Source organism: Rhodnius prolixus, unplaced genomic scaffold (assembly GCF_049639745.1).
Source record: "Rhodnius prolixus isolate KJV_2025 unplaced genomic scaffold, Rpr scaffold_3, whole genome shotgun sequence".
In the NCBI taxonomy this organism is placed as follows: Eukaryota; Metazoa; Arthropoda; class Insecta; order Hemiptera; family Reduviidae; genus Rhodnius; species Rhodnius prolixus.
Genome location: NW_027411603.1, coordinates 18,519,691 through 18,533,177, shown reverse-complemented (window position 1 = coordinate 18,533,177; position 13,487 = coordinate 18,519,691). Strand labels below are relative to the sequence as shown.

The following is a 13,487-nucleotide window of genomic DNA, read 5'->3' as shown; positions in this document are numbered from 1 at the left end:
AATAAATAAACTATTAATATCGTGGTGAAATTGATAAGATATTGTACACTTAATAATAACTGCAGTAGTTTCAATGACGATTTTTTGAATTAAAGAATTATTTAACTTTACAAGACTTAATTTACAAGATATTCTAAGAACTGGAAAGTGTAGATATTATTTTTTATAACTATGTAAAGTGCAATCGAATAGAAACAGAGTCTCCAATATTTATTGATTGCGTAGGGTGCATACTTTTTACATCTATTCTACTCTATTTAAAGTGCACAGACTATGTTGGCTCATTAATGTTTACTTTACTTGTCTTAGGAAACATTCCTAAATTATATTTACAGTAAACCTATGTGCTTTATCATACCCTTCTAAGTTCTTTCTAAACTTTATAATTTCGAATAGTTTCTTAGGAAATTACGGCCTGAAATAGATACATTTTATTCATTTTAAATAAAAAGAATGATAAAAAAAATGGGCAGCTCTCTTTCAGACTTTTAGCCTATAGGCTAAAATCAATTTATAAATTGATTGAAATTCACAATAATGTCACTAAATAGCGTTTAAAAAAGCTTACATTAAAAGAACACACTTATTTTATTAATATATATGTTAAATATTTAAATAAAATTGACTAGAACGAAAAAAATAGAATTTAAGCGGTAAAGAGCTCCTACGCTGGTTTGTATCCTAATACAAAACTTGATATTTTGACCACGTTTTAAGGTTGTTGAAGCTTTTTTCCAGTTTGCAGAGCGCTCCAGTGGCGACTTATTGAAACATAAATGGATACAATCTTTTTAGTTAGTCTATATTTGGTTGGTAAATTGTGCCGTCATAATTTGAATAGACCATGATTTTATTATTTTTTGGGTATTTTTTTATTTTAGCTTTTGAATAGGTTAATAGCAAAGCAACATTGTTCCAGTGTGATTCATCAGGTGCATATTATGCTTGAAAGCTGCAGCAATACAGAATTATGTTAATGTAAAATTTTCCTTGAAAATTATTATAATTAAAATATTTTTGTTTTTTTTATTGACTTGATAGACATGTTGATGTAGGGCATACAAGAGAGAAGAAAACCGCTGCTCCTAAAGGATCTTTGATTTTAACAAATTTCTCTAGTTAAATTTTTATGGAAGCATTATTGCCGTGCCTGGTAATTTAATTATTTTCTTATTAGTTTCAGGTTCCATTGTATAATTCTTGAGAGCATTTTATGAGAGTTTCAGTTATCTGTGGTTAACATTAGAAGATTACAGAATCAGTGCATCAATACAATTAAGTTTTTTAAATACAATTTAAGATGGAGATAACAATGGATCATATTGGAATGGATTATAGTGGTAGGATTTTTTTTTTGTTTTAAATAATTTTGCGTGACAATAAATGTAAGAATTTCAATTTAAATCTATTGACAATTTTAGACTATCATTTGTTGGTTATAACAAGTCAGAAAAATGGAATAGCAATATAAATTAAAATACTGTGAAAAGATACACACGCCACAATTAATACACCAACGAATAATGATCAAGGTATGGAAATATTGAGGTGGCGACCAACTTTTTTCTTAGAGAAATAGGCATGTTTTTAATATATTTTAATTAGTGCATTTATTTAAAATTTTGTAATTTTAAAATTAGAGGTCAATGAGGGGTAACAAGAGGTAAGTGAGGGGTAATATGTTCATCCCTTTTTACATTCAAAACAAAACGGACATAGGGATTAAGAGACCTTTGCAATTTTAAATTCCACCCTGCACTTTATGAACCCGTTGAAGTGTAAAACTAGGTAAGGAAATATTATTGTTGAGACCAGCTGTTTTCTTAGTAAACTGGCAGAATGTTATGGTTGTATTTTAGTTGATTCAACGTTTTTAAAATTTAGTAAGAAAGGTCACTTACATGATTATCTTTCGGCGGTTTGTGATTTTGGCATCTATGCATTTTTTTGATATTACGTATGGAATAGGGATTTGCAGTAATTTTCAAAATGTAATAATTCTCTATAATCAATGTTGTTGACATATCTGGCTGTATGGCGGAAGCCAATGCCAAAAAATAAAAATAAAAAAAAAAAATATCTGGCACTTAACAACAATCATGACTTTGGTTTTATAAATATTAAAAGTAATATTATTTTGTTTTGCTCACGCACCAGTAGAGCGCAAATCCAAATTAAATTTTATTATACTCTTTTCTAATTCAAACAGGGGAAAGTTTATGTAAATGGAGTATAAAAGATACCAAAAAACTGGAACTTGTGGAACCCCAGAATGATAAGATATATCACAGAGTTTTTTCTGAGAATTGCAATCCTTTCATCGGGAACTTTTGAGAGAGTTTATGTTGAAGTTAATAGAATCATATTCAGAAGCTCTTGTAGAGGGCATCAACATACCAAGAAAAAAGTAACAATTAAAAAAACAAAAATTACATTTCATGTAAATCCTTAATTATCAGAATTATTCTCAGTTCATTTTTTTGGTGATCTAGTGAGATCAATAGTGATTGCGGATGGGATTATGGTCCATCAGGTGCATATTTTGCTTGCAGTGCTACAGTTCTGAAGAAGAATAAATATGAATGGGAAAAAAATTATTGAAAGAGGTTTGTTTTATTATTATTATTATTTCAGAGCCACTGAGAAAGGAGAAGCTATAGACTTTTCATACCTTGTTTAGTTGTGCTATAATCGTTAGTTGGTGTACGGTTCTACTGTACTTCGAGACCAGAGAAGATCGCATAAAAGGACTGCTAGAAAAATCCTAGGATGTTGAATAAATAGTACCAGATCTCGAAAAATGTGATTTATGTTTAGGCTGCAGTTTCTGATGATTGACCTTAACTTATGTCCTGAACTGATGATATTGTATTCTGACTATAATGCAACGCACTATTCTCTAACTGAGAAACAGGTATATTATTTTTTCAGCGGTAAGTAGTAAGTTTTATTCCACAGATTTTTTTTCTTGATCGACGTGTAGATCGAATGATGTAACTGCCAAATCCGCTGCTCTTCAACAATCTTTAATTTTTTTTTAGAATGAGAGAGTGAGTGAGTGAGCATGATAGAGGGTAGAGAGAGTGAATGAGAAAGACACTATCTATGTAATCATGTAAGGGAATAGCAATATTAGTTGGGTGTATCATCATTACCGTTACTATCTCCATTATTATACATAAAGTCGTTAACTCTCCTAATTGAATGTTACAGATAATTACTGACCAAGGCTTTGGTATTAGATGTTGGTGTACATTCAACTAATCTACTACGAGGGTCGTTTGAAAAGTCCGTGCAAAGTCAGAGAGATAGCACCACTGGCGCGTATCGAGGTTAGTAGCATCTCTTGAAAGAACACACACCAAGTTTCAGCCAGATCGGTCTATTTCTTTGTGTTTGGCATTCGTTTGAATCGAGGGAGTCGAGTGATTTTCAAAAAATGGACGAAAAAGAATTTCGTGTGTTGATTAAACACTACTTTATGAAAGGCAAAACGCCTCAGGAGACTAAAGAGAAGCTTGATAAACATTATGGTGACTCTGCACCTTCGATTAGAACAGTTTATAAGTGGTTTCAAAATTTTCGGAGTGGCCATACGGGCACAAGTGACGCTGAACGTTCTGGACGCCCTGTTGAGGTTACTACTCCAGAAATCATTGATAAAATCCATGATATGGTGATGGATGACAGAAGAGTGAAGGTGCGTGAGATTGCTAGTGCTGTGGGCATCTCGAATGAACGGGTACATAATATTTTGCATCAACATTTGGACATGACAAAGCTATCCGCAAGATGGGTGCCGCGATTGCTCACGCTTGACCAAAAACGAAATCGTGCGAAGTGTTGCAAGGACGGTTTGCAGCTGTTCCAGAAGAATCCGCAGGACTTTAAGGGTCGTTTCGTCACTGTGGATGAAACATGGATACATCACTACACTCCTGAGACCAAAGAACAATCTAAACAATGGGTTACCAAGGGGGAATCTGCGCCAAAAAAGGCGAAGACCGTTCCTTCGGCCGGAAAGATTATGGCGACTGTCTTTTGGGATTCGCAAGGAATAATCCTCATCGACTATCTGGAAAAGGGTAAAACTATTACAGGTGCATATTATTCATCGTTATTGGACCGTTTGAAAACCGAGCTGCAAGAAAAACGCCCACGATTGGCCCACAAAAAAGTCTTTTTCCATCACGACAACGCACCAGCTCACACATCAGCAGTTGTGGTCGCAAAATTAATGGAAATAGGGTTCCAACTCGTTTCAAATTCCCCCTATTCTCCAGACTTGGCTCCCTCGGACTACTATTTGTTCCCCAATATGAAGAAATGGCTGGCGGAAAAAGATTTTATTCAAACGAGGAGGTGATTGCAGAAACGAATGGCTATTTTTCAGACTTGGACAAACCCTATTATTCGGAAGGGATCAACAAACTAGAGCAGCGTTGGACAAAGTGTATAAGCCTAAAAGGAGCCTATGTTGAAAAATAAAAAAGGTTTACCCCAAAAAATTAAGTAGTTTTTATTTTTGCACGGACTTTTCAAACGACCCTCGTACATTCAACTACTCTAACAAATCTATGGAAGCATTTGCAGTTTAAATAGCAGCCGATAATATAGAGTTAGTGTCTGCAATGAAACTGTTGTAGAGTACTAGATGCTATCGCGAAGAAACTACGCTGGGGGAACATTCCTTAGGAGAACTGTAATTCTTCCAAGAAAATATTCATCCGTTAAAGTTAGATGTTCAAAAGTGTTCTATTTTATATATTCTTATTATTACAATATTCATTTTCTTTTATTAATATATGAATAAAAATTGGGTATTTTTCAAAAAATTATATCCCACCTATACCTTATCAAATTAAAAGATTAGAAGACGTAAAGTGTTCATTTTGTGCCAGTAGTCATTTCTTTCATGGTAGATAAATCAACTCGTACTTCAAATCTAAGAAAAATATAATCTAAACTAATTATAAAACAGGAATAAAAAAAAAACTAGTGATCTATTTCAAAAACTGAAACCCTCACGCCAAAATACCCTATAAAGACTAAACTATTTTTCTAACTCACTTTATTCTAACAGATCCACATAGGATAAAGTTAATTGAGTTTACATTTGGAACAAAACTAAAATTAAGGTTGTCTGCATTTTATTTGATACTATGTTTAACCATAATTTGTTTATTTGTTCTCTTATACAAAGATACAGTTAGCTAATCACAATTTAAATTTAAAAAGAAAATATAATTCTAAAAAATGAATTTCATCTATCAATAAAACATTAATTGTTAAAAATCATTAAATAGTTACAAAATATAATTTAAAAAACATATACAGAGCCATAAGTAATATACTAGATAACAAAGTTATATAACCATTGATTCCATGCTGATATTAGTCAGATATTGAGCATTTAATACAAACTGCAAAAATTTCAAGGATCTTTGGAATTATAAGTTATTTAACTTCACAAGAATTTATTTGCAAGTGCTCAATATAACTGGCTTTACTAAGTGAAGAACTATGTAGATATTTCTTTTTAACATCATGAAGTGCAATCGAATAGAAAGAGACAGTCTCCAATATTTTTTGATTATGTAGAGTAGATAATTTGTTACTTTTTACTATTCTATTTTATATGAACAGCACATCATATGTTGGCTCATTAACCATGACTTACCAATTTTTGTCTCAAGAAACATTCCTACCTTAAGTTGCAGATTATCCTAAACTTTGTATTTTAAGAGGAATTTCTAGCACATGATCGATATTGCGTCCAGAGATTGTTGAATTATTTGGAAATCCTTACTGTATACTAAGGAGCGATCCCATATCCACCTTTTCTTCTTAAATGAGGACTGAATCAATCTAAAGAAAAAAACAGTACCTCAGTGATTTTTAATGATATTCTTTAGGTAAGATGATAGTGAAAATAGGGAGAGAGAAAAATAGCAAGTTGTACATTTCTTGAAAATGAGTAAATTTTTTGACAGAATAAGTAATTTCATTAATGGTTCTTCTGATGTAAAATAAAGGGAATAAAGTCTATCAAAAGTATTTTTCACTCAATTTTCTTTTCTAAAAAGTAGGTTTTTAAAATCTTAAGCTTGCAAAGTATTCGTAAGTACATAAGCTACAATAAAGAGTAAATGGGTAATGTGTCCCAACATGTACTGATAAAATTAAATTTCGCATAGTGTCTTATAAACCTAGAGAAGCTTAATTATTTCTAGAAAGACATTTAGATCTGATTTTACTACATAATTAGGTTAATTGATTCTTCTGAGCGTTTAATTTACAGAAACTGCAAGAAAGGGATAGACATAAATTTTCAAATATTTTAATTGAACATTGCTGGCTTATGTTGTTATTATCTTGCAAAAAATAAATGCTCTTGCACGGGTACTTGAAATTTCTCTAGTAAAAGCCACAAGAACTGGCCACATCTAATCACAATTATACTTGAAGAATACTCAAAGTTTAGGAAACGTTCAGAGCAAAAGACCTCAAGCAATCCTCATTTTTATTACATACATGTATAGAGCAAGCGATGATTTTAATAATTAATTTCTTTTTGTAAAAAGATTTAAATATCTGAAAGTCAAAAAGTGTGGTTTAAATACCACTCTAATTCCCCTAAGACTGCTGCATTTTATTAAAAAGTATGAAACCAAATCCATATCTTTTCATTAATTAAAAGTTGCCATCTCTAATTATTGATTTAGTGAATAAACTTTTTTGCTAGGAACTTTTTCATTTTCAAAATTGAAAGTAAATCAAACTGAATAATTACCTTGAATCTGCCTTTTGTCAATTATATTTACAGTAAACCTATGTGCTTTCTCATACCCTTTTAAGTTCTTTCTAAACTTTATAATTTCGAATAGTTTCTTAGGAAATTATGGCCTGAAATAGATGCCTTTTATTCGTTTTAAATAAAAAGAATGATAAAAAAAATGGGCAGCTCTCTTTCAGACTTTTAGCCTATAGGCTAAAATCAATTTATAAATTGATTGAAATTCACAATAATGTCACTAAATAGCGTTTAAAAAAGCTTACATTAAAAGAACACACTTATTTTATTAATATATATGTTAAATATTTAAATAAAATTGACTAGAACGAAAAAAATAGAATTTAAGCGGTAAAGAGCTCCTACGCTGGTTTGTATCCTAATACAAAACTTGATATTTTGACCATGTTTTAAGGTTGTTCAAGCTTTTTTCCAGTTTGCAGAGCGCTCCAGTGGCGATTTTTGAAAACAAACGTAAACAATACCTTTATTTAGTTTATTTTGTTGATATTTGGTATATTGTGGTATTTGTTTATGCAATGATTTTATTTCTTTTTGGTTATTTTTTATTTTTATTTTTACTTTTGAATCGGAAAGTGATTCACCAGGTACATATTTTCCTTTGAATGCTACAGCAATATAGAATTATTTTAATGTAAAAGTTTTCTTGGAAATATGTTATTTATTAAAATTGAAATATTACTGTTTTTATTTTTTATTGATTAGATAAACGAGTGGATGGATATAGGGCTTATAAGAGAGACAAGAACCTCTGCTCTTAAAGGATCTGTGGATATTATCACAAACTTCAACTTCTTGAAGTGTCGAATTTTTAGTTGCCCTCATTGGTGACAGTTAATAATAGACTACTTTTAATAACTTTATTGGGATAGCCTGCAGTTCCCAAAAAATGGTGTATTCAGCGGTTGATGTAAAATAATAATTTAAATAGTTTTTTTTCTCCACAACCTGAAAATTTTAAAAAATGTTAGTTATTTTCTTATAATTTCTAGTTCCATTAGTATCATTCTTCACTAAGTTTCTCCTGTCTGTTGTTTACTTCGGAAAATAACCGAATTACATTCAGAAACTCCTGATGAAGGATACCAATGGACCTAAGAAGAAGTAATGTTTTAAAAAAATTAGAACATTATTTCTTTGAATCTTCATTAATATGATTTTGTTGGAATTCGTTCTTTTGGTGACTTACTATTGATGTGAATACGTGGACGTAAATTTTACTATATGATCCTTCAGATGCATATGCTACAGCATAGACGAAAAATTACGTTAGTTGAAAAGCATTTTTTGAAAGAAGGTTTGTTGTATTATTATTATTATTTGGGCTAATGGTGAATGGTACTAAGTCTTCCACCCATATTTGTTCCTTTTTTTGTATGTTAGTTTGATAGAGGTGTTTATGGATTTGATATAAAGGCAAAATCCGCTTTTTGTACTAGCCTCTAGTGTTAAATATTCATACTGTTTTTTAGCTTTCGCCCGTGTTTTTGTGTAGAATGTTTTTGTCACTGAAAATAAATGTAAATCAATTTTTTACGGAGAATTTTCTATTCGTGTGATATTGTTAACAATAGATCATATTGGAATGACTTATGGAGGTAAGAATTTTTTTTTTTTAATAAATTTGCAAGGCAAGCAATGTAAGAACTTTAATTGAATTCTATTGATAAATGTAGGCAAGATCCTGATTATCGTTTATTGGCCAAAACAAGCCTCAACTAAAGGTTGATTCAAACAAGGTATGTAATTAATAAATATATAATGAAAATTTCTGTAATATTTATGAAGTTTTCCTGTTGAGGAACATACATCTAAAAATTCAGTTGACCAGTTAATGGAAGTTCTTTGTTACCTTCACGTTTTCATTATTTTAAGGCTTGCCACTTGTCTCTAACAAGTAAAAGTAAATTATTAGTTTTGCCGCATTCAATTGAAACAAATTGTACTGTACAAAATTAAAGTTGATTGTGGGGTGAAACTGATCACTGCATTGGTAGCTCTTTAGTCTGCATAGAATGTTCAGGCATTTGCAAGGTATTCACTTTTTAGCGAGAGAGAGTAGAAAAAAAGGACTTTTATTTTCTGTTTGGCCCCTTAAGGAAAAATAAATTACATGAAAGAAATTGAACGAAGTAAGCTTTCTTTTCAAAACTGGTATGCCTTTAGAAATATTATCAACTCGAAAATTCAAATGCTGAATTATGTGACATAAAATTAGTACTGGGTTATTAATTAACTATCGTGACGCCCAAACATTTTGCAGATATTATTCTTGGAATAGGGACCTGATCTGCAGTAATTTTCAAAATTGAATTAATGTCTTTATTGTTGACATATCTGGCACCTATAATAATCATGTCTTAGGTGTTAGAAATATTGTACGTCAGATTTTTTTTATTGGTCCACGCACCATTTGAGCTCAAATCAAAATTAACTTTTATAATACTCTGATCTAATTTTTTTTTGCAGGGGACAATGTAAGTAAATCTGTTAATCATCTGCATAGAGGCTATATTTACTCCGCCTTATAAAGAAAGAAATGTTTATGTAAATGGATAATATAAGATGTCCTAAAACAGTTCCCAGTGGAATGGACAAATTTTCAGGTTTCCAACGGTTACCTTGCCCAGAGATAACTGATTGTTAAAATAAATGATAAATATCAATAAGACCACTTCAGAGATGTGTCGGAGAATTGCAAAGATTTCCTTTGATACCTTTGACATGTATAATGTAACATAGAAAAAAATGAGAAGCAGGTATGTTATATTATTTTTTCAATAGCAAGTAGTAATTTCTATACCACATTTTCTTTTGATGTGCAGATAAAGTTGATATAACAGCCAAGTCCGCTGTATATACGAAATTTGTGGATTTTAATAAAAGCATTTCTTTAGTGTTAAATTATGTTGGAAATTTTGTTTAGCTCCTTTCGGTGACTGTCTTGTGCATAGAATGTAAAGGCATAAACAATGAATCTGTATTTTTTTATTTTTTCTTAAAGAGTCAGTGAGAGGGAGGATGTGAGAAAGATTGACACCACTTATATGATCATCTAAGGGAATTGCAGTATTTTTGGGGTGCTTCATTCAATATCATAAAGTAGTAAACTCTCATAATTGAATGTTACAGATTTATTTGAGGCAGTGCAACTGGAAGGTATTCAGCTAATCTAACACTGAAGCAATGAAACGGGATTTCACGAAGAAAACACCTTGCGAACTTAAGGGAACTGTCATTCTGCCAGGAAAATATTTCATCTGTTAAAGTTTGTTGTTCTATGTAATTCTAATTATATTACAATATTTATTTACTCTTTATAATATGTAAATACAAAGTTGGATATTACTTTCTTATAAATTAAATCCCACCTAAACCTTATTTCATTAAAGCTTAGAAGACGCAAAGTGTTCAGTTTGTGCCAGTAGTAGTTTCATTCAGTCTTGGTAGATAAATCAAATCATAGAAAAAAGATATGCTACATTAATTATATAATGAACTTAATAAACTAGCTATCTATTTAGGGATGTTCTTTTTTAATTATTTTTTCATTTTTCAGAGTTTTTGGTTCCTCAGGTTGTCATTAAGAAATTATATTTACAAATCTCTAAATTAAGTAATCCATTTTCTTCTAAAAGAAATATTTTCAAAACTCCAAAAAATTTATGGAAATATTAATAAGTGATTTCATAATTTACCTACTTTATGTAAGAAATTATATTGATAGAAATTACATTCAGAACTTCTGTACCAACTTAAAAGCAAAAATCTGGGCTGAAAACGCACATGATTTTCTCTTAAATCTATTTACTTGATTCAATTCTGTTGTTACTTGGAATTAGTTTTAAAAAGATAATTTAATTCAGTATTATAATGTTTACTGTGAGAATATTTCGAAGAAAAGATGACATGACTCTTGTTCCAGAATCACGTTTTATTGTCAGAGAGAAAATTAAAGACCCAATTTGATAAGTCAAACACACGTTTCGCCCACGTTTTCAAATTCATTCTTTTGACAAGTAAAATTCGTCCTCGGAATTTTGGTTGGACATTTCATAATCAAATATGCAGATGTTAGAGCCGTACAATAACTTTCGAAAGAGTCACCACTTTCAAAGAATCCCACATAAATAAATTTGCCTTGAATGTTTTTCAAATGAATGATATATTTGTATACATATATTATAAGGAGCGTGTACAACTTAAAGAAGATTGTCGGAACCACTTTACAAGAAATCGCTAAAATCTGTGAACCTCTTTTCGGCTAATTTTCTTCAAATTTAGAAATTCATTGCCATGTTAACAGGTTAATGAGGCTGCGAATTCTACTGAATTGAGACTTGAGAGGTAAGTGTCTGCCCTCCTCTCACCTCAAAATGCTCTTATAGAATTTCGCCATACCAAACGTTTCAAGAATAATTTCCTGATACTAAAATTTTTCTCTCTTATGAAAAATATTTTCCTCGCTTTTAAAAATAGCCTCTGATTTGTAGCCAGACATCGGCCAGAAGAGGAAATCTAGCAAAATGGGCACCATGCTGATAGGTCAAATTCCAACCTTTTGGCAAAGCTTGGAAGGAACAAGGAACACTTTAGATGTAAAACATTTTATATAACAATATGTATTTGTAAAACAATTTGCATCATAAAAGGAGTAGAACGCACTTTATTTCGTTGTTAGATGATATATGAGTGCACCAAATTTCTAGTTAATCAGAAAATATGTCATTAACTTTTAAACGAAATCCAGAAGCTAACGTATTATTCTTATTTGTACTGGGTGGTAGAATGATTTACAGCATAAGAATAATTTGTGATAATTTCCTTAAAAAAAAGATTGGAGCTATCTTTTCCAATTTCAATCAATTGGTTACAATCATTTTCACCAAATTTAAAATTGATATCTACAACTATTAGGAGAGGATATGAAGTTTTACATTTAGAAAATGTGTAACAATGGATTTAAGTAACTTGAACCATAAATTTTATTATTCTATTACAATTACAAAAGTTGATCAATTTTAAACACTTACTTGAAAATATGTTATTTCTGATACTATCGCCCTCTTCATTACTGTAAATTTAAAATTTTTATTAAACGAATTACACTTAAGAAAGAAAACATTCATACGAGTTAACATTCAAGAAATATCATACATATCTGTTTCAAAATTCCAAAAATTAACATTTGTGAAATCATCTTTGGACCAACTCCTGAGCTCAGCATTAGAAGGCATGTATAGTGCATACGTATAGAGTACGGTGTGCGTATCAGTGATATTTAAAGTGGTTGTTTATACTTCTCAAAATTGAACCCACTAATTGGAACTTCCTGAAACTAACTAATTTCTTTTCATTTATAGCAGCAACTAATGCTTTTCGTTAGCCTTCTGAACTATTCAGGCGAAATTTATTTTTATTTACTTTTACTAGTTCTTCTTACATGTTAAATATTCCTATTTCCTTTTCCCGTCATGATCTAACTATCTTGCATTTATCTACCTGCAGAGTAAGCTAACCATCTTGCTCTTCGTCATTTTTAGTTCAGATTTAGCTAGATTTAGTAAGGAATTAATAAACTTAAATTCAACTCAACATTTAGTTCCAACTTCTTTATATTCTATTTTTCAAATTCAGTAAGAAATAATAATAAATAATACCTTATTTTTTCAAAAAACAATATACATGCATGGCTACATGCAGCAGTCTGCTACAAATTCAGTAGTATTCCGATATTATTTTAAGCATTTTACTTCTGCAATATCAAATTTATTATCCCAAAAAATTTAATCTTTTCATCTGCCATAGCATTAGTGTTCTATTTCTATTTAATAGGTTTACGACTTCCATTCATCTTCTGAAAATGAATCTCTGAGTCAAATAGAGAGGTGACCTCGTGAAAGATCAATAGTTATTTCACACTGACAAAGTAAATTGAAGTTCTTTCCAACCACAATAGAACAAACATATTCCTTAAACTTATATAACTTACACATTCAGATAATTATCAGACAGATTATCTTACATGCCTGAACACATCCACAATAAATATGGAAACGTCAATATAAAAATTCACAACTAAAGGTCGTAAATTATAAAAAGTTAAAAATACCTTATTTACATTTTATTAACCTTCAATTAAATAAAATACAAAATTGCTGGATTTCAGTAATCCTAAAACTTTTTGAAGTTGAGACTTTTTACTTCTTATCAGTTCACTTTTTTTGATATTACAATATACTTATTTAAAAATAAATACATTTACTCACCAAGTACACTGTTTTTCACAGATAATACACATTTTATCATACACATATTAAGAATAATGCGAAAACACTCGTGGTACACCATTCTGCCTGCATCAACAACAGTCTCAATAATTGTTAATTATATTGATAACCTCTTGACGAAATGGTAAGAACAATACAGGAAGGCTATTAAAGCAGTAGATTAAATTAAATAAAATATATTGAGCCGAAGAATACCGATAATTGCCGACTACATTCGTGTAGATGTACATAGTTGAAACAGATTGTGGAAGGTAACAGGCGGCTAAGGCAGGCTGGGTTCTGACCCATGTAAGATCTTTGTGTTAGTGACCGATTTTCTTGGAATTACCTCACACACACAAAGATTTTACGTGGGTCAGAACCCATGCTGCCTTAGCGGGCTG

At 30.7% G+C, this 13,487-nt stretch overlaps 2 long non-coding RNA genes across 5 annotated transcripts; both read left to right on the top strand.

Moving 5' to 3' along the window:
- Window positions 1-665: 665 nt before the first annotated feature.
- On the top strand, window positions 666-1,533 carry LOC141452605 (uncharacterized). Its single transcript, XR_012457498.1, has 3 exons — window positions 666-978; window positions 1,178-1,340; window positions 1,422-1,533. It is a non-coding gene; the product is annotated as an uncharacterized lncRNA (long non-coding RNA).
- Window positions 1,534-7,147: 5,614 nt separating this feature from the next.
- Window positions 7,148-10,151, top strand: LOC141452957 (uncharacterized). Of its 4 annotated transcripts, XR_012457699.1 has the most exons (7): window positions 7,151-7,401; window positions 7,520-7,780; window positions 8,051-8,111; window positions 8,287-8,412; window positions 8,491-8,553; window positions 9,284-9,573; window positions 9,947-10,151. It is a non-coding gene; the product is annotated as an uncharacterized lncRNA (long non-coding RNA). The 4 variants fall into 4 exon arrangements; XR_012457697.1 differs by having other exon boundaries at window positions 7,148-7,401; window positions 8,051-8,412; XR_012457698.1 differs by lacking the exon at window positions 8,051-8,111 and having other exon boundaries at window positions 7,154-7,401.
- The last annotated feature ends 3,336 nt before the right edge of the window (window positions 10,152-13,487 follow it).